Consider the following 21,788-nt stretch of genomic DNA (forward strand, 5'->3'; position numbering starts at 1 on the left):
CACAACAGGGACCCCAACAACAGACCAAGGGGACCAGAATATCGGTTCTCCCCACAGCCAGGGACCCAATAAAGAAGGAAAGTGGTAAACAGCAGGTACCCCAACAATCGACCAAGGGACCAGAATATCGGTTCTCCCCACAGCAGGAACCCAATAAAGAAGGAAACTGCTACACAACAGGGACCCAAACAACCGACCTTGGGGACCAGAATATCGGTTCTCCCCCCAGACGGGGGCCCAATAAAGAAGGAAACTGCTACACAACAGGGACCCCAACAACAGACCAAGGGGACCAGAATATCGGTTCTCCCCACAGCCAGGGACCCAATAAAGAAGGAAAGTGGTAAACAGCAGGTACCCCAACAACCAACCGAGGGGACCAGAATATTGGTTCTCCCCACAGGCGGGGACCCAATAAAGAAAGAAACTGGTAAACAACAGGGACCCCATCAACCAACCGAGGGGACCAGAATATCGGTTCTCCCCACAGCCAGGGACCCAATAAAGAAGGAAACTGGTAAACAGCAGGGACCCCAACAGCAGACCAAGGGACCAAGAATATCAGATCTCTCCACAACATTTTTGGCAAATGTTGCTGACAAAAATGATTCATCCATTGTTTCTCATATGACAAGCCAAAGAAGATTCTTCAGTCCTGTGGACCAGCACTGGCAGCTACAGAAATGTGAAGATATGTCACTTGACTTTGTCTGTCAGTCAAATGTACAAAATCTTCCATATAATCAGATACCTTTGGGACCACCTGTGGAAACAAAGCAAACTGTTGGGGACGGTAATTGCTTCTTTCGCTCCCTCTCGTATGTTCTCACTGGCAGTCAGAGGAACCATACAGAAATACGTGCCCTGGTGGTGTCACATTGGAATCATTAGATATCCAGGCACAAAGAATAGTTGGATACGAACCCTCATCAAAAATGGACCAGGTCGGAACGTGGGCTACCCATGCAGAGCTACATGGTGCAGCTCATTTGTTAAGAATGTGTATATTCGTGTACTCAAAATATGGCCATAATTGGACTTGGTTATGTTTTTGTCCAAATTTTATTGACCCAAATGTTGTTTGCTCTAATGTGGCAATATATCTCAAGCACACCGAACTCATCCACTACGATGTAGTACTGAGAGTTCAGGAAGAACACCCAAAGTAGCACCAGAAAACAGCAGTACTCTAAGTAATGCCCGACAACTTCCTCAGGATCAGGAACTTTTTTGAATGTGATGACAAGTGCAAAGAGTGGGGTCATGCGCATCCGCATCTAGGACCAATTTTATTCACTTTATACATGCTTCCCTTAGGCAGTATTATTAGACAGCATTGCTTAAATTTTCATTGTTACGCAGATGATACCCAGCTTTATCTATCCATGAAGCCAGAGGACACACACCAGTTAGCTAAACTGCAGGATTGTCTTACAGACATAAAGACATGGATGACCTGGTGATGGATGATCAGGGAGACCGACACCCTCTCTACTTTTAAGATTAGGCTTAAAACTTTCCTTTTTGCTAAAACGTATAGTTAGGGCTGGATCAGGTGACCCTGAACCATCCCTTAGTTATGCTGCTATAGACTTAGACTGCTGGGGGGTTCCCATGATGCACTGAGTGTTTCCTTCTCTTTTTGCTCTGTATGCACCACTCTGCATTTAATCATTAGTGATTGATCTCTGCTCCCCTCCACAGCATGTCTTTTTCCTGATTCTCTCCCTCAGCCCCAACCAGTCCCAGCAGACTGCCCCTCCCTGAGCCTGGTTCTGCTGGAGGTTTCTTCCTGTTAAAAGGGAGTTTTTCCTTCCCACTGTCGCCAAGTGCTTGCTCACAGGGGGTCGTTTTGACCATTGGGGTTTTTCCGTAATTATTGTATGGCTTTTGCCTTACAATATAAAGCGCCTTGGGGCAACTGTTTGTTGTGATTTGGCGCTATATAAATAAAATTGATTTGATTTGATTTGATCCGTGGAGACAAAGAATAAAACGTGCAAAAAATAAAAATAAAAAATTGGCAAAAGGTAAAGCAAGAAAAATGGATGGCAGACAAGAAAGAAGAAACTGACAACAGAGTGAACGCAACGATGGAACAAAAGCAGAGCAAATCAACCAAAAAACATGAACTTGTAAATTCTGGAAGGTTGAGAAAAATAGAGGCAACAACAAATGTTACTCCTCAAAAGAGAAGAAGAAAGACTGAGGCAAGACTGACAACAGAGAAGAAATGAAAAAAAAAAAAAATATATATATATATATATATATATATTATATATATATATATGTGTGTGTGTGTGTGTGTGCATTTATTGTTATTTACATTAATTATTACGATTCTATTGTCTTATGTACAATTTGTACATGTTCAATAAAGCCCCTCTATCAATCAGTCAATCATAAACAATATTTATGTTTTAACGCCATTTGCCTCACACGCACATGAGATTTTGACATGAGCAGAAGTTAATGTGCATGCTGATGTCCACGAAATGTCTTGTAAATCACTCTAGAGGTGTTATCAGGTTACACAATCAGCTTTTTCAGGTTTAGAAGTGTTTATTTCTCACTAGCTTTTACATAATATATGACAAAGAGCTTATATTTATACACAAATGAAACAGAGTTTGCAGCTAGCTAGACCAACCTGTGATGTCGCCATGCTAACATTCATGATATGTCTTGTAAATCACTCCAGAGGTGTTATTGTGTTCCAAAAACAGTGTTTTCAGTTTTAGAAGTGTTTATTTCTCACTCGCCTTTACAATATATGACAAGGAGCTTATATTTGCACACAAACAAAACAGAGTTTGCAACTAGCTAGACCAGCCACTGACATCATAGTGCTGCTCTCCTCTGATTGGCTGCCACCCCCGCCCCTCAAAAAAACAGAACAGAATGTGACTTTTTAACCTCTTAAAACAGGTCAAGGCTAGTCATCTTTTAATTTGTTCAAGGTCTGTGTCCCAAGAATGTTACCTGTGAATTTGAAGACCAGGAAGTGCTGTCACCATGCTAACGTCTGCGAGATTATACCTTAAAAATAAGAATAGAATGCGACATTTTAACCTCTTAAAATATATCCAGGTTAGCCATCTTTGAACTTGTCCAAGGTGTGTCCCAAGAAGTTTCCCTGTTCATTTGAAGACTCTGGCAGTAATAGGACTTAACTTATGCTGAGCAGAGAGGGATGGACGGACGCAGTCTTTCCAATACCCGATGGCCATATTTGATGGCCTCGGGTAAAAATGTGTTGGAAAACGATGTAGTTTGGGGTGGTGACCAAGCGGAATTATGAGGTAAAAGCAGCAAGAATGGTGAACAAGATCAGTATCAGTTTGTACAGGGGTCAAAAGTTAAAGTTGCGCCAATTTTGGTTAAAAAAAAGCAAATTATTGGTTGAGTTAATCGGGTTTTAAAAAGTAACAGTTTGCATCGTGTCATGCTTAGTTCATGTTACAGGGTAACATATGTCACATGTCCTAGAATCCAGTGGACATTGACCTTTTTTTCATCTTTACTTTTGAGACCAAGCATTTAGCACTGTCAAAACTATTCCATTTATTTTTTTTAAATTCTTTATTTCTTGCTTTTTAACATAACATCACTGATGATGCATTACAAATACACACACAATATGTGAGGTTACAAGCATGTGAATACATATATTAAACTTTCACATCAGTGGAGAGCAAAACAAAAAAACAAAACAAAAAAAACAATAATATAAATAAAAATAAAAATAGAACACAGAACTGTCGGGGGTGACCATTAAACAAAATAGCTGTTATCTACATGTCATATATTAAAGCCCTATGTTGGGCCTCTGAATGGTTATATATTGAAGCCATTTTTCCCAACAAGAAACAAACAAATCCAGTTTTTGGTTTACTACAGCTGTTAGTCTTTCTAGTCTGTAAATGTCCAGTGTCACATCCATCCAGGTTGACAAAGTTGGTTTCTTCTGCGACAGCCAGTTTTTAGTCACTGCCTTCTTACCAGCCGCTAATAAAATAATAAACAAGCGTTTGTCCATTTTTTTTTCCAGTCTTGTAAATGTGGTAGACATCCAAAGTAAACCGTTTTGAAATCAAATGGAAGGGGATAATTAAAGATGTCTCGTAGGGCTACATGTACGTCCATCCAATATTGTTTAATGAGAGGACAATCCCACATAATGTGAAAATGGTTTGCACTCTGGTTTCCACATTTTCTCCAACAGTCCGGAGGGGTCCCATCATAATGTGTTTTCTGACATGGAGTAATAAAATACCTTATCAATACCTTCCATCCAAACTCTTTCCATCTTAGTGAATTTGTACATTTCCATTGTGCTTTCCAGATCGATGCCCATTCCTCCTCTGTTATATATGAAGCAGCAGGACCTTCGTGGCCGGGACAACGGTGGGGATCGAACCCACGCGGCTCGCACAAAAGACTGTTCCTCTACCAGGTCAGCCAACGGGAACTCCCCGTTAGCCAAGCTAGCGGGAACATCTTTTCAATTGGGACCTGGGACTTTCATCCCGCTACATATATATACCTCCCTCTTTCTCCCATAAAGCTTTCAGATACAATGTAGAATGTGTTTTAGCATTTACTAAACATTTGTATAACTGTGAGATAATCCCCTTACCAATATTACCATTATATGCTTTCTTGAGCATTTCCACAAAATTCACATTAGTTACAGGTTTATTCTTAACTTTAGTATGCACATAGTGTCTTAACTGTAAGTATCGATAGAAATCTTGCTTTTCAAGAGAATACTCTTTTTGTAGTGTTTCAAATTCAACAAAAATATCATTCTTAAAGAATTTGAATATTACTGTTAGTCCTTTTGATGTCCATGTCTTAAAACGTGAATCATTTTTTGTTATATGGCTGGGGGGGGGGCCTGGCTGCCGGTTTGTTTCTGTTTTTTGGTTTTCCTCCCAGGTGGCGTGCGTTTGGGACTGAGTGGCTGTGTTGCTGAGGCTGTCAGGACCTCACCCTGATCACCTGCGACTCGTCAGGACTCACAGCTGTGGTGCATCTGGATGGATTGGAACATGTTGGCATTTAAGACTGGAGTGCACAGTGTGTATTTGCCAGAGACTCGACCTTGTGACCAGACGGGTGAGATCGTCGTCTCGGGAGCCATCTCATCAGCAGCGGATGCTGAGAACGTCCAGGTTTGATGCACAGTCTGTGAAAGAGGAGGGGGTGAGGTCTCACGCTCGTCAGCACACTTCCTGAGGTACGTTAGATTTTGTGACTAACTGTTATACAGTCAGTAAATGTGGTGTCCCTCACACCTTATTATATTGAGCTGTATGTTAGTCATGTATCAGCTTCCACTGCAGTGGAGTTTTGTGAACGGGATGTTCCATGCCTGCAGGTTGGGAAGCTGATCAGTAATCAAGCCAGGAAGTGTTTGCTGTTTGTACACCTTTAAGTGTTCTGTGTGTAGAGTGTGGACTCACATAATGGTTCCTTCTTTCACAGACTCGGTTGTTGCGGCCACCTGGGGGGTGTCGGTGGGGTCCTTGGGTCCGAAACAGCTTCTGGCTCCGGACCGTTAGCGCTGCTGGGAGCGCACCACGCCAGGCCGCACCTTTTTGTTATTATATTATCACTGTTATGTATTAAATTCAGTTATCCTTTGAACCGTGCTCTGCTTATTTCATACTGGGTCCTTCAAACGCTGGTCGGTTCTCCGAGCTGCGTCCGACACATAACATTTTTGTTTGGATGAAAGTCAGAATCGTAGGCGTACCACTTAAAACCCACAATGTCTTTGTCCAATTTAAATTCCATCACTGCAGTTTTCCAAACCTTAAGAGTACATTCTACCCATGGGTTATTAGCCTCATCTATATATTTTTGAATATTATTATCAGCCAAAATAGATTGTATTGGAAAAGGAAATATACTTTCCTCAATGTCCTTCCACTGTGCTGTATATGAATTGTCACACCAGTTTATCACTGCTTTAATCTGAGCTGCCTGATAATATTCCCTCAAAGATGATAGGCCCCACCCCCCCTTTTCCTTGGCCAATTGTAAAGTTTTAAAACACACTCTAGGTTTTTTGCCTTGCCATATATACCTTGATATCATTTTATCCCATTCTATAAATTTGCTTTGTTTAATCTCTATTGGTAATGTCTGGAATAAATAGAGAAGTCTAGGCAAGATATTCATTTTTATGGAGTCAATTCTAGAACTTAAAGAAAAGTAAGGTATTAATTTCCATCTATTTATATCCTCAATTATTCTTTTACTTAAGGGTATATAATTATAGTCAAAGAGTTTTGTGTAGTCTTTTGGTATGTCAATACCTAAATATTTGAGTGATTTGGCTTGCCATATCATTGGATACTTGATTAATACTTCATTTGGGGGGTTGTAATTATATGTTAGTACTTGAGTTTTAGTCATGTTGACCTTATATCCTGAAAGTCGACCATACTGTTCAAATAACTGCATCAATTTTGATAAAGAGTCTGTTGGCTGATCTAAATATATCAATATATCATCTGCGTAACAGGCTACTTTATGTTCTCGGCCTTTAATAGTAATTCCCTTGATATCCCCATTTTGTCTTATTGACTGCGCTAGCGGTTCCAGATATAGGGAGAACAATAAAGGGGACCATGTCTTGTTCTGCGTTGTAATATAAATCTATTTGATAAGCTTCCATTAACCTTTATTCTCGCAGTAGGTTTGTGGTATATTGCTTTTATAGTCCCAATGATTACATCATGGAAGCCAAATTTAATTAATGTTTTGTAAAGAAAATCCCAGTTAACGGAGTCGAATGCCTTTTCAGCATCCACACTCATAAGTACTGCATTAGTTTTATTTTTTTGTATATGATTTATAATGTGAAGAGTTCTACGAATATTATCTTGGGTCTGACGTTGCCTAATAAAGCCTGTTTGGTCATTATGTATTAACATGGGTAAAAATTCTTCCAAGCATCTGGCCATAATACAGGTGAAGAGCTTATAGTCTAAAATCAAAACAGATATAGGTCTAAATGAACCACAGTCAGTTTTATCTTTACCCTCTTTTGGTATAGTAGATATTATTGCTTCTTTCCAACTAGGTGGGGTTTGTGCTTTTTTAAGGACCCAATTAAACGTAACTAGCATTATAGGAATCAGTTCACTTTTAAATTCTTTGTACCATTCTGCCGTATATCCATCTGAACCTGGTGATTTATTTATTTTTAGTCTGCTAATAGCTTTTTAAAGTTCAGTTTCAGTGATTTCCTCTATCATCTTTTCGCTCTGGGCTGGTAAATTCAGTGAATCAAGAAAAATGTCAATTTCATTTTCATTTCCTCCTGGGACTTTAGAGTATAATTTCTTATAGAACTCCTCAAAGGCATCGTGAATTTCCTGTAACTTATTTTTTGTCTGTCCCGTTTGAGGGTGTCTAATTTTAGTTATTGTATTTTCAGCTATTTTCTTTTTAAGTTTCCATGCTAAGATTTTCATAGATTTTGACCCACTCTCATAATACGTTTGTTTCAAAAACATTAATTTTCTCTTTATTTCTTGTGTTTCCAATTCATTAACCTGTTCCCTAATTTTTTTAATTTCTTCCAAAAACATTTTATGAGTATTTAAATTTATGTTCATTTTCCAGTTGCTTCAACTTGTTTTGTAAGTCCTCCATTTTTGGATACGTTTTTTCTTTTTATAAGACGCTATTGCTATAACCTTACCTCTAAGCACGGCCTTCATTGTGTCCCAGAGTATAGAAGGAGATACCTTCCCATTGTCATTAATCTCTAAGAACTCTTGGAGGTTCTTTTTTATTTGTTCCTTAATGTTATCATCTTTTAGTAGACTTGAATTTAATTTCCAAGTGGTTATTTTGGGTTGCAGATTTAGATCATCTATTGTCCCAATTTCATCTATTGTCCCAATTTCACGTCTGAATCTTATCCTTGTCTTTCCCGAAAGTTATGAAATAATCTATCCTTGAGTAGAGGTGGTGGGGTGGAGAGTAATGGGTATAGTCTCTTCTTGTAGGGAATAAATTTCTCCATATATCAATCAACCCGACCTCATTAAAAAGCATATTAACTTTTTTATGTAGAGTATTAGAGTCCGAATTCTTCAATTTTGAACTATCTAATTCTGGTTTTAAACGTATATTTGCTCGTAGCATAGGCCGGGGCGGAGGATTAGCAGCAATCTTCCATTCCAGCTTATTAATTAATCAAAAACCCAGACAGAGCTTTAATTCATTTGAAAGCTTGACTCTTAGTCTTGTCCATCCAAATTGGAAGTCCCAAAAAACAGTTTTATTTGTTATTATCTATCGTCCACCTGGTCGTTACTGTGAGTTTCTCTGTGAATTTTCGGACCTTTTGTCTGACTTAGTGCTTAGCTCAGATAAGATAATTATAGTGGGCGATTTTAACATCCACACAGATGCTGAGAATGACAGCCTCAACACTGCATTTAATCTATTATTAGACTCTATTGGCTTTGCTCAAAAAGTAAATGAGTCCACTCACCACTTTAATCATATCTTAGATCTTGTTCTGACTTATGGTATGGAAATAGAAGACTTAACAGTATTCCCTGAAAACTCCCTTCTGTCTGATCATTTCTTAATAACATTTACATTTACTCTGATGGACTACCCAGCAGTGGGGAATAAGTTTCATTACACTAGAAGTCTTTCAGAAAGCGCTGTAACTAGGTTTAAGGATATGATTCCTTCTTTATGTTCTCTAATGTCATATACCAACACAGTGCAGAGTAGCTACCTAAACTCTGTAAGTGAGATAGAGTATCTCGTCAATAGTTTTACATCCTCATTGAAGACAACTTTGGATGCTGTAGCTCCTCTAAAAAATAGAGCTTTAAATCAGAAGTGCCTGACTCCGTGGTATAACTCACAAACTCGTAGCTTAAAGCAGATAACCCGTAAGTTGGAGAGGAAATGGCGTCTCACTAATTTAGAAGATCTTCACTTAGCCTGGAAAAAGAGTCTGTTGCGCTATAAAAAAGCCCTCCGTAAAGCTAGGACATCTTTCTCATCACTAATTGAAGAAAATAAGAACAACCCCAGGTTTCTTTTCAGCACTGTAGCTAGGCTGACAAAGAGTCAGAGCTCTATTGAGCTGAGTATTCCATTAACTTTAACTAGTAATGACTTCATGACTTTCTTTGCTAACAAAATTTTAACTATTAGAGAAAAAATTACTCATAACCATCCCAAAGACGTATCGTTATCTTTGGCTGCTTTCAGTGATGCCGGTATTTGGTTAGACTCTTTCTCTCCGATTGTTCTGTCTGAGTTATTTTCATTAGTTACTTCATCCAAACCATCAACATGTTTATTAGACCACATTCCTACCAGGCTGCTCAAGGAAGCCCTACCATTATTTAATGCTTCGATCTTAAATATGATCAATCTATCTTTGTTAGTTGGTTATGTACCACAGGCTTTTAAGGTGGCAGTAATTAAACCATTACTTAAAAAGCCATCACTTGACCCAGCTATCTTAGCTAATTATAGGCCAATCTCCAACCTTCCTTTTCTCTCAAAAATTCTTGAAAGGGTAGTTGTAAAACAGCTAACTGATCATCTGCAGAGGAATGGTCTATTTGAAGAGTTTCAGTCAGGTTTTAGAATTCATCATAGTACAGAAACAGCATTAGTGAAGGTTACAAATGATCTTCTTATGGCCTCGGACAGTGGACTCATCTCTGTGCTTGTTCTGTTAGACCTCAGTGCTGCTTTTGATACTGTTGACCATAAAATTTTATTACAGAGATTAGAGCATGCCATAGGTATTAAAGGCACTGCGCTGCGGTGGTTTGAATCATATTTGTCTAATAGATTACAGTTTGTTCATGTAAATGGGGAATCTTCTTCACAGACTAAAGTTAATTATGGAGTTCCACAAGGTTCTGTGCTAGGACCAATTTTATTCACTTTATACATGCTTCCCTTAGGCAGTATTATTAGACGGTATTGCTTAAATTTTCATTGTTACGCAGATGATACCCTGCTTTATCTATCCATGAAGCCAGAGGACACACACCAATTAGCTAAACTGCAGGATTGTCTTACAGACATAAAGACATGGATGACCTCTAATTTCCTGCTTTTAAACTCAGATAAAACTGAAGTTATTGTACTTGGCCCCACAAATCTTAGAAACATGGTGTCTAACCAGATCCTTACTCTGGATGGCATTACCCTGACCTCTAGTAATACTGTGAGAAATCTTGGAGTCATTTTTGATCAGGATATGTCATTCAAAGCGCATATTAAACAAATATGTAGGACTGCTTTTTTGCATTTACGCAATATCTCTAAAATCAGAAAGGTCTTGTCTCAGAGTGATGCTGAAAAACTAATTCATGCATTTATTTCCTCTAGGCTGGACTATTGTAATTCATTATTAACAGGTTGTCCTAAAAGTTCCCTAAAAAGCCTTCAGTTAATTCAAAATGCTGCAGCTAGAGTACTGACGGGGACTAGAAGGAGAGAGCATATCTCACCCATATTGGCCTCTCTTCATTGGCTTCCTGTTAATTCTAGAATAGAATTTAAAATTCTTCTTCTTACTTATAAGGTTTTGAATAATCAGGTCCCATCTTATCTTAGGGACCTCGTAGTACCATATCACCCCAATAGAGCGCTTCGCTCTCAGACTGCAGGCTTACTTGTAGTTCCTAGGGTTTGTAAGAGTAGAATGGGAGGCAGAGCCTTCAGCTTTTAGGCTCCTCTCCTGTGGAACCAGCTCCCAATTCAGATCAGGGAGACAGACACCCTCTCTACTTTTAAGATTAGGCTTAAAACTTTCCTTTTTGCTAAAGCTTATAGTTAGGGCTGGATCAGGTGACCCTGAACCATCCCTTAGTTATGCTGCTATAGACGTAGACTGCTGGGGGGTTCCCATGATGCACTGTTTCTTTCTCTTTTTGCTCTGTATGCACCACTCTGCATTTAATCATTAGTGATCGATCTCTGCTCCCCTCCACAGCATGTCTTTTTCCTGGTTCTCTCCCTCAGCGCCAACCAGTCCCAGCAGAAGACTGCCCCTCCCTGAGCCTGGTTCTGCTGGAGGTTTCTTCCTGTTAAAAGGGAGTTTTTCCTTCCCACTGTAGCCAAGTGCTTGCTCACAGGGGGTCGTTTTGACCGTTGGGGTTTTACATAATTATTGTATGGCCTTGCCTTACAATATAAAGCGCCTTGGGGCAACTGTTTGTTGTGATTTGGCGCTATATAAAAAAATTGATTGATTGATTGATATTTAAATCTCCTCCACTTATTAATAAACCTCTGGTTTCAGTAACCATTAAATTAATATTTTTCTGGAAAAAAATAAAATCACTTCCTGGGGGTACATATATATTCATCAGAGTAACTAAATTCCCATCTATACTCCCCCGTACCAATATGTATCTTCCATCCTTGTCCTTTATCACTTCTGTTTTCTCAAAGTTAAGTCTATTTGAAATGAGGATAGCAACTCCTCTTCTACGTCCTGATTTATATGAGGAGAAAAAAAGTTCTGTGAACCCCATTCATCTTAACTTCTCATGTTCACTTTTGTTTAAATGCGTCTCTTGAAGATACACGATATGAGCTTTCTTTTTTCATTTTAGTCAGTATTCTACTACGCTTGATTGGATTTGTTAAACCGTTTACATTAAAAGAAATAACTTTTACCTTAACGTTAGCCATATAAAATATTTGTCTTACTCAAATCTAACAGCAGTGGTAAAAAGTAACTTAGGTCAACACCCCGACTGAACAACAATATAAAAGAACTTATTAACAACAAAAACAATTAGGTCAACACCCCGACTGAACAACAATATAACAGAACTTATTAACAACAAAAACAAAAACAGTGTGATTCCAAGGTTGGGGTCTCTTGTAACCAAGGACCCTGTAACATGGTGGAAAAGTGTCAAAACGTAGGGGAAAGCCTCTCTCTGGAATGAGTGGAGGGCCCCTATGGCTTGGTTCTCTATCTGACAAACAATTTCTCCCTCTTAATTGTCTTTACTCATAAATGTGGAATTAGGACACAATAAAATGTTTTTCTTATCCTTCCTAAAAATTGTGCACATGTTAATCTCATGCCTCTTCTGGGTTAGGGGGGGCTTTGCCGTCTGTAGACCTGAAGTTTTTCTCTGATGCCTTTCTCCCGTTCATCTGCCATCCCCCGCTTAGTCCCCACCGCTTTCCACGCTGATTTGGAGAGCTGCTCCGCCAGGCTCTCTTTGGGGGTTACCTGTTATGTGCAGACGCAGGTTGAGGAGCGGACCAACGTCTGACTGAACCCAGTGCTAAATAACCAGAAAGCGGTTCCAAAAACAAAACATTTATTTCCCTTTTGTGCAATAATTGTGTACAACATAAATGTGCGGTTTGTCTGGCGGAGTGAAGGACGGCGCGCTCATCCAGCGCCCCAAAAAGGATCAAAGCTTGACGCTTCTGGACCCAGACTCACCGCCGACACCACCCCCAGGGTGGATACGACAAACTGACTCGAAGGATGGAAAGGTGAGGTAAGTCAACAGCTACAACAAATATCCTTCCAGGGCACCCACTATCAGCAACACATTCAGTCTGAATTAAGCTTTATGTAAATGAGCAGCTTCTCACACAGGTGGAGGATCATCAGTCTGTACGCCACGCAGTGAGAAGCAAACTGCACAATTCTCATCAGTGTTCAAATATCCGCGTAACAAAATGCCAAATTACTATTACGATCATTCAGACAATAATCAACTCTGATGTGTGCTGACAGCATGTGTCCCTCACCCGTCCTCCTTCACAGGCACGATGTGTCAAACCCTGGCGTGGTCCTCAGCGTCTCACAAACGAACGTCACAAGGTCGAGTTCCCGGCAATTCTGCTTGAATCACTCATGGCTTAAATGCAGAACGCCATCTCATTATCTGCTTCAGCTGAAAGTCTTTAAGTCTGCACGTGAGCATCATCCACAGGTGCTGCGAGTCATTAGGCCTGCATGTGAACATCCTCCACAAGTGCAGCTAGTAATGCTGATGAGGGTGAAGGACTCTTCTGCCAGCACCTTCTCCACAGACAAAAAACAGTTTGCATACCACCTTGAGAGAAAAGAAAAAAAAAAACAACAAAAATATCCAGCCAAACCCCCCAACACACAACAGTACCCCCCCATCAACGGGAAGCCTCCCTGCGACCGAACAGACCAGGCCCGAGAACAGCACCTCCCTCCGGGGTCCACGACAGGAAGCAGATGGCGTAACGCTCCCAAGGTCCACAGCAGACAGCAGGACAGGGCACCGCGGCTGGAAGGCCGGCTGGCATCAACCAAAACCCAAAAGAGTACCATATACAACCCAACATACAAGAAAAACACAAACCCACCAAACCCTCCCCAGGGGACTGTCCCATCCAACCCCGGGAAGAAAAGAAAAACTCCCAAATGCAATAACCCAACATAGCCCCAACAACACAATACAAACATAAATTCACAAAGAAAAATAACAAACAACCCCCCCCAGAATGACTTGCAGAGCCCAACACCCCCCAGAAGACCTTTACCGCCAGTTCCAGGAGTGATAACCAAAACCGGGATCACACAGAGGTCCCAAGGTATACATGGAGGAACAGCGCCCCCCAGAGGACCGTACCATCAACCCCAGAGGCACCCTCCCCACAACCCAGGAACCCCAGACCCGGCCACACTTGGTTAGTCGGCCCCACAATCAATTCCCCCCCCAGAGGACCGTCCCATCAACCCTGGAGGTGGAACCTGGAAGGAAACATAAAAACACAAAAATCCAACCCCCGGCGGACTTCATTAAAACACCCCGGGGGCAAATAAAACAACTGGAAAACCCTGTTACCCCCCCCAGCACCCCGAAAGACCCCAGATCACTCCCAGAGCCTATCGTCAGCTACAATTTTGGCGAACGGCACAAAACAACCAAGCTGGGGAAGGAAACAGGAAAAACGAACCCAGTCCCATCCCCTAAGCGCAGCGGAAAACCAGAAATACGTCCGGTGCCCCAAACCGACCATACCATCAGCCCATCAGGAGGGGTGGAACTACCGAAATGGCGAACGGCACAGATCGGCCCACCACTCCGACTGAGGTACGTTCCCGCTGCACCAGACCCCGGTAACATCAATGACGAACGGTCAAAGGCCCACCGGGGCTGGAGTGGAACCGGGCATCAACCAAACCCAAAAAACGCCCCCTGACAACCCTCCCCTAGGTGCAGAGGTTTTCTGAGGAACGCTCAGCGTAACCCAACCTGCACCACCCCACAACCAAAAGACAAACGGTCTTAGAGCATGTGAGGTTGGGGTTAGGGAAGCAGGGAAATAAACAACAAAACAAAACGACCCAATCCTCAAACAAAAATTACCTAAATTCAAATAATGATTACCTGAGTCCAGCCGAGCTCCGAACTGCCAGTCGTTCACTCCACCAGAACCGCCTCTAATCCCCAAACAATTTATAACCCCTTACAAAAAAAAAACCAAAAACAGCCCAAATAACTAATTTTTTTTTTTTTTTTTTTTTTTGTCCATCATTATGCCTGTCCAAGAACACCTGGAGATATCCTTAAAGGATCCCTAACAATGGAGAGTCATTACTCCACAATGCAGTGACCCAAGCTAAGGCGTCACCTCGGAGCAAATTTGTCACATATGAGACACGGCTACCATCAGAAGAGAAGGAACCCGGTCGCTGAGCAAAAACCAGAGAACACTGCATCAAAAACGGAGCACAGGCTTCAACGTTTCCCGCATAAGGCTCCGGATGGCAAATAATTGGTTCGGAAACCGAATCTCTGGGTGACGGAGTTATCTGCACCGGTATTGATGGTGCCGCAGCTGGAGCAGCAGGAAGCGGAACGGCTTGCGCTGCAAGCTCCGTAATGCAGGCATCTGTTTGTTTAATTAGGTTTGCGAAATACTGTAATTGCTCCCATATTTTCTCCAAGTATTCTTGAACTCTTTCGGCAAATGGAACCGCTTCTGCCGCTGGGTCCATTTTAGAATGGCCAGGAACTACTGTTATGTGCAGAAGCGAGTTGAGGAGCGGACCAGCGTCTGACTGAACCCAGCGCTAAATAACCAGAAAGCGGTTTTGTGCAATAATTGTGTACAACATAAATGTGCGGTTTGTCTGGAGAGGTGAAGGACGGCGCGCTCTCCAGCGCCCAAAAGGATCAAAGCTCGGCGCTTCTGGACCCAGACTCACCGCCGAACACCCCCCAGGTGGATACGACAAACTGACTCTGTGAAGGATGGAAAAGGTGAGGTAAGTCAACAGCTACAACAAATATCCTTCAGAGGCACACACTATCAGCAACACATTCAGGTCTGAATTTAAGCTTTATGTAAATGAGCAGCTTCTCACAACAGGTGGAGGATCATCAGTCCGTACGCCATGGCAGTGAGAAGCAAACTGCACAATTCTCATCAATGTTCAAATATACTGCGTAACAAAATGCCAAATTACTATTAACGATCATTCAGACAATAATCACCTCTGATGTGTGCTGACAGCATGTGTCCCTCACCTGTCCTCCTTCACAGGCATGATGTGTCAAACCCTGGCGCGGTCCTCAGCGTCTCACAAACGAACGTCACAAGGTCGAGTTCCCGGCAATTCTGCTTGAATCACTCATGGCTTAAATGCAGAACGCCATCTCATTATCTGCTTCAGCTGAAAGTCTTTAAGTCTGCACGTGAGCATCATCCACAGGTGCTGCGAGTCATTAGGCCTGCACGTGAACATCCTCTACAAGTGCAGCTAGTAATGCTGATGAGGGTGAAGGACTCTTCTGCCAGCACCTTCTCCACAGACAAAAACCAGTTTGCATACCACCTGGAGAGCAAAGAAAAGAAAACAACACAAAAATATCCAGTCAAACCACCCAACACACAACATTATCAGGGTGACTGACAGCCCTCTGGTGTTCATGTCTGTAGTTGCTTCCTTTGCTGTTTCATAAAGCCAGGTCCCATCTTCATAGAATAAACGGAGTTTGGCAGGGTATGGCGTCTGAAACCTGATATTCTGTTGTTTCAACACTCGTTTAGCTTCAGCGTAGTCTCTGCGTTTTTTTAATATAGCCGCGGGGTAATCTTGATCAAAGTATATTTGTCTCCCATCCAGAAAGACCTTTTTCAAAGCCCATGCTTTGCGCAGAACTTCCTCTTTAGTTGTATAGCATGAGAATTTAATCACTATCGATCTTGGTTTATCCTGTAAATTTCCGGACGTGTTCCAAGCTAGGGCTCGATGTGCTCTCTCAATGTCGAGGTTTGTGCCTTGGGGGATGCCCAGAGAGTCATGAAAAAGTTTCTCAGTAAAATTAATCATTGACGTTCCCTCTGCACCTTCCGGAACATTATAAATCCTCCCGTCGCGATCTTGCTTCCTGGTCCAGTAGCTTACTTTCTTGTTGGTTCATAACTTTGATCATTTTACACAACACTTGCTCTATATTCTGAACCCAATCTTCAGCCTTGCTAATTCTAGCTTCTGCTTCAAGTATTTTATTATTTGTTGTAGTCAGCTCTGACCTGATATCATTCAGTTGTTGGTTTGTTTCTGCCAGAAAGTCCCGTATTTCTTGTAGCACCGTAGCTAAACTTGCCTCCCGGACCGTGCTAGCATTAGCTTCAGCCCCATCCGCATGTTGCGTCGCCAGGCTTTCTTCATTTGCCCGTCCTTCGTTTAATGACTTCTGTTTTGTGTCCTTTTCCCCCATCGTTACTCCGACTTAAGCTCGTTTTATTTATGGTAGAAATGCTTCAAATTGGGCTATTTGCGGAGTATTTATTATGTTTTCGGAGGGAGCTCTTAACTTAGGCTGCCATTCGGAACAATGACGTCACCGGAACCTCTATTCCATTTATTAATCCTATTAGTTCAAACAATAATTTAAATCACTTTTAACCAAAATTTGAGCCACTTTAACTTTTGACCCCTGTACAAACTAAAATTGATCTTTGTCACTTTTCTTGCTGGTTTTACCCCATAACTCCATAACAGTCAGTCACAGATAGTCCAAACTATACCTTTTTGGAATCTTTATGATCAGACAAGTAATGTGGTGTAGTTTAGAGGTGGGCGATACAGGGAATTTTGGTATTGATCAGATACTAAGTAAATACAGGCCCAATATCGCCGATATCGATACCGATACTTTTTCATATTTAAGCTTCATAGATCCAAAAGCTCCACCTAGGATAGAATTTCGCCAAACATTGTATGTGACAACAAAATACTTTATTCTCACAATCAACATTTTTGTTTAAAAAAATATCACTCAACACAACTTAAAACAAAATCTCCTGAGGTGGAGGGCTGACAAACCACAATACAAGGGTGCACTGCTCCGTGTTGTGTGACAGTGCAGAGCTGCTCTTACAGACAGAGAGTAGACTTCGATGAATGTGCGTGTGCAGCAGTCAGCGCGTGCAGGAGAGAAAAAAAGCTTGAGTATCGATCTTTTTACACGAGGATCATTTAATATCAATACCAGTGTTGGTATCGATATTATCGATATTAGGATCGATCCGCCCACCTCTAGTGTAGTTTTCAATTTGATTGGAGCATTTTTAAATGCTCTTTAATTGACCCCTACCTGGCTGCCTGTTGAAAATTCACGTGGCCAGTCTTTTTTTTTTTTTCAAAAGTGTAATGTCTAAGGTGTATTTGTGCTGAATTTGATGCTTGTATCACCATTTGAAGGATTGTTTCAGTTATCTGCTGCACTAATAAGCCAACAGAGCATGAACCAGCTGCTGTCTGTTATCTTAAACATGTGTATATGAGGCAACCCGAACTAAAGGAGATGTGCTTTATTTAACAACCTGGACCTCATTTAAAGTATAAAATATGGCTGTTAACTCACCAATATACTGTAAGTTTGGTGCCATTAGAAGTCCTTGGTGCAAACGATGTGTTCAGTCCAAATCTGAGGCAAAAACCTTTCTTCTTCTATTAAGGTGGATTATAACTTTTTGTGGACAGGAGGAACCTAGCAGTTGATGTGGCTCATCATGCAGCTCTTTCCAACCAGATGTGCGGTGCTGTGACATGTCAATCATCTGTGTCCAATCAGATTTCAGGGGAGTCCAGTGCAACCCCACACTCTCACGAGCGCCACTAGCTTAGCTTATGGCAAACTTAAAAGTGGACGCTCTCGTTATGGCCGAACAACTGTCCAGTTTCTGGTTATTCTGTGTTAGTACACGCCCACGGCTGACGTGCTTGATGAATTCCTGTGCAAAAAGTAGTTCCCAGATAATTGTGATATATTCCTGTGAGATAATGAGTATATCTCATCTAAATCAAATCAACAATTTACCAGTAATAAAATTATAAAGACAACTGAAGTTTTTAGAGTGGCTGTAATAAATATTTAAGACACTTATTTCCATTTACAGTTGGCGATGAAAGACTTGGGTGTTAACTTTGTGTTAAAGTATAACAAGAAGCCGCACTGAAAGAGATCTATCTGAGAGAGTGAGAGTGTGGCGAAAGTAGTCCGGCGAGTTCAGTCTGTGGGTACGAGCTATCCTACAGTTCCAAAATATCAGAGATGTCGGTCCAATGAGAGCGGCACTCTGAGCAGGGTGCACGATGTGTATCTGACCGAGTGGTGTGGGTCTGAGAAAAAGACTTCTTAGGATGGTAAGGTGACCTAAAAATAATCTTTGATCTTAGTAGACTATACTGTAATAAGCTTAACGCTTGGGTCCCACCGAATAATAAGCCATGAATAATGAGCCACGCATGGGTGTGTCAACGATTATTCGAAGAATGACCCACATTTTCATCTATCACGTATCAGCTATGAAGGTGCTTCTATGTGCCTCTCTGTACCCCGCATGTGCCACGTAGCAGCCTCTAGTGAGCCACGACCAACCTGTCATTAGAGCCTCGAATGGCTCGCATCAGCCACACTAAGCCACGTAGTGCCGTGATAGTGCCATGATAGCGCCATGATAATGCAATGTTGAGGCACGTTTAGGGCTTGGTCCAAACCTCCAGCCCTCCCACACCTATTCCCTTTAAAGTGTGGGCTTTCAATTCACAGATTCACAGCAACATTTAAAGATGTCACATTTTTTAAATGCAGTCCAAAAATAGACGCTCCAGTGCAGACCCGCGGCTGTGCACTGTGCGCCAGGCTGCTGTCCACCTGTAATGCACCAGACCAGCTAGAACCGAACCAAGGGTTCCTGGATAGCCGCATCTGTGCTCCTCGCTGGCTCAGTGGCTCGCTGGCTTTATTTCTTCTGTAGCTTTAAACACACACACCATGATCCCACTTTAAACTTTGTATTTGTCCGTTTATTTCTGCAAAATCGCTCTATTGCACACGCGCTGCTGTTCTCCATTTATGGACAGCCGCCTCTGTGCTCCTTCTCACTGGCTTCCTTTCCATCTGTGGCTTGTTGGCTTTATTTTTTCCCCTGGATTTAAACACAGTCAGTTTTACACCGTGATCCCACTTTTAACTTTGTGTTCATCTGTTTATTTCTGCAAAATCGCTCTTTTGTGCTCGGTGCCATTCTGCATTAACAATGAGGTGGCCGCTTTAATTATACGTATACACCTGTGGATCACTTTCAAATATATATATATATATATATATATATATATATATATATATATATATATATATATATATATATATATATATATATATATATATATAATACAAATAATGGATGGTAAGGAGTCCGACATAGAGAAATATTGGATGAAGAAAAGTTATATTGGACGAGGCCAATATTTCTCTATGTTGGATGACTTGCCATCCATCAATTATGTTCTCCACCCCCCTCCCAAATGAAGCAAACAACAAAGAGTCAAGTAAATTAGATCAATTTATTTTGTTGTGAACAGCATATGATTGATTCTGATGTGATGAATGCTTCTAAAACGTCAGTAGCGTGCTTGTCTACCTTCTTAGTGTTTTTGGCATCCTTGGAGTTGAATATTTCCACCAGTTCCTCCTCTGTGAACTCAGCAAACCTCACTGGCAGACAATTTTCTGCTGTTGTTGACATGTTTGTTGTCATTTTTTCAACCAGCATCTGTCAGCTAGTTTCTGACCTTCGTATGCATGCTCTGATTGGCTAGCTGTTGGCAGTAAGCTCTAACGCTATTGGTCAGTGGGAACCGATCCAATATAACTTTTGGTGCTAGCCTTTTTGGATCCTTTTGGATCCAACATAACTTTCTGGCACCAAGCATGCCAAAATGCAGGTAAATGATGGACAGAAAGGCTAATCTGTGATTGGCTATTGCAATCTGAGTGGAGAACATGAGCTGCCATTCTGCCTAAATGCTCGTTTGAAGCTTGATGAGTCACTGCCTCAGTGCGCAGTGTGCACACACAGCGGAGCTCATGTGATCCATTAACTAAATATTAAATCAACTATAGACATACTTTTACAGCTAGGAACTGTTTTATCAAGCTATAAAAACATTAAAAATAGTTACCTTAAGCTGTTCAAAATACATTCCACATGGAGCAGGAAAGAGAGGAAAAAAAGCTTCCAGATGAAACAGTCCTCTGTGATTCCAGAAGTGATTAGAGGTGTTTTCAGCATCCAAGGTTTGGCAGAAAATGATTAATCCGTTACAAAATAATTATTTTATATACAGCGTCCAACACACAGAGCAGGTGGAATTGTGTGCGCAAGAGAGCAGCCAGTCCAAAAACGGCCTCTCAGGTCCTGCATAGCTGCCAGGCGCACAGATAATAGGCTTTTAGCAGCCTCGTAAGCACCACGCACATGCCTTAAGTCGTTGTAGTAACTCGTACACAAACTGCCCCACGCTACCAGTGCGGCATCTACTCCTCTTTGTAATGTCTATGTTCATCTACAGTTGGTTTGAGGCTTTTTACGGCAACAGTGGCTTTTTCCCCACTGGGCAGATTTTTTTTGTGCCATTTATGGTTTGTGCCCACCCCTCTACCTCGCAGTGCTCCGCTGGAATAAATTTGGTTCCTACACTGACAATAAGCCAGTTTTGACTTTTCAGCGTCGCAGTGGCTGCTGGGTAAGTTCAAAGGTCAATGCATATATAGAGTATGTAGTGATTTGCCATCAAGAATGTGCTTGGCCTTATTTAAAACTGCAATACTTTTTGATACTTTCTTTTGAATATGCTGAATATGAGCTTTCCAGTTGATTCTTTCATCAATAATCACACCTAACAACTTGTTCTCTTTGACACATTCTATGTTTACCCCTTCTATATTTAACTGTATTTGTGTCTTTTTTATGATTTCCAAATAACATAATTTTATTTTTGGACCAATTTAATGACAATTTGTTAATATCAAACCAACTCTTCAACTTTATCATTTCCATTCCTAAATCAGATAATAATTGTTGCAAATAATCTCCTGAACAAAACAGATTTGTGTCATCTGCAAAGAAAACTGCTCTGAACACATCTGAAACTCTACATAAATCATTAATGTACAAAATAAATAACTTTGTTCCCAACACAGAACCCTGGGGAACCCCACAAATAATGTCCAAATATGAAGAACAGCAGTCCCTGAGTTTAACAAACTGCTTCCGCTTTTCTAAATAGCTTTTAATCCAATTCAGAGCCACTCCTCTGATCCCATACAATTCCAACTTTTGAAATAATATGTTGTGATTGATTGTGTCAAAAGCCTTTTTTAGGTCAATAAATAAACCTATTACTAGTTCCCTTTGGTGCACATGTTTATTGATCTCTTCTGTTGCATTGAGCAATG

The sequence above is a fragment of the Thalassophryne amazonica genome, chromosome 22 (assembly GCF_902500255.1).
Source record: "Thalassophryne amazonica chromosome 22, fThaAma1.1, whole genome shotgun sequence".
Taxonomy (NCBI): Eukaryota; Metazoa; Chordata; class Actinopteri; order Batrachoidiformes; family Batrachoididae; genus Thalassophryne; species Thalassophryne amazonica.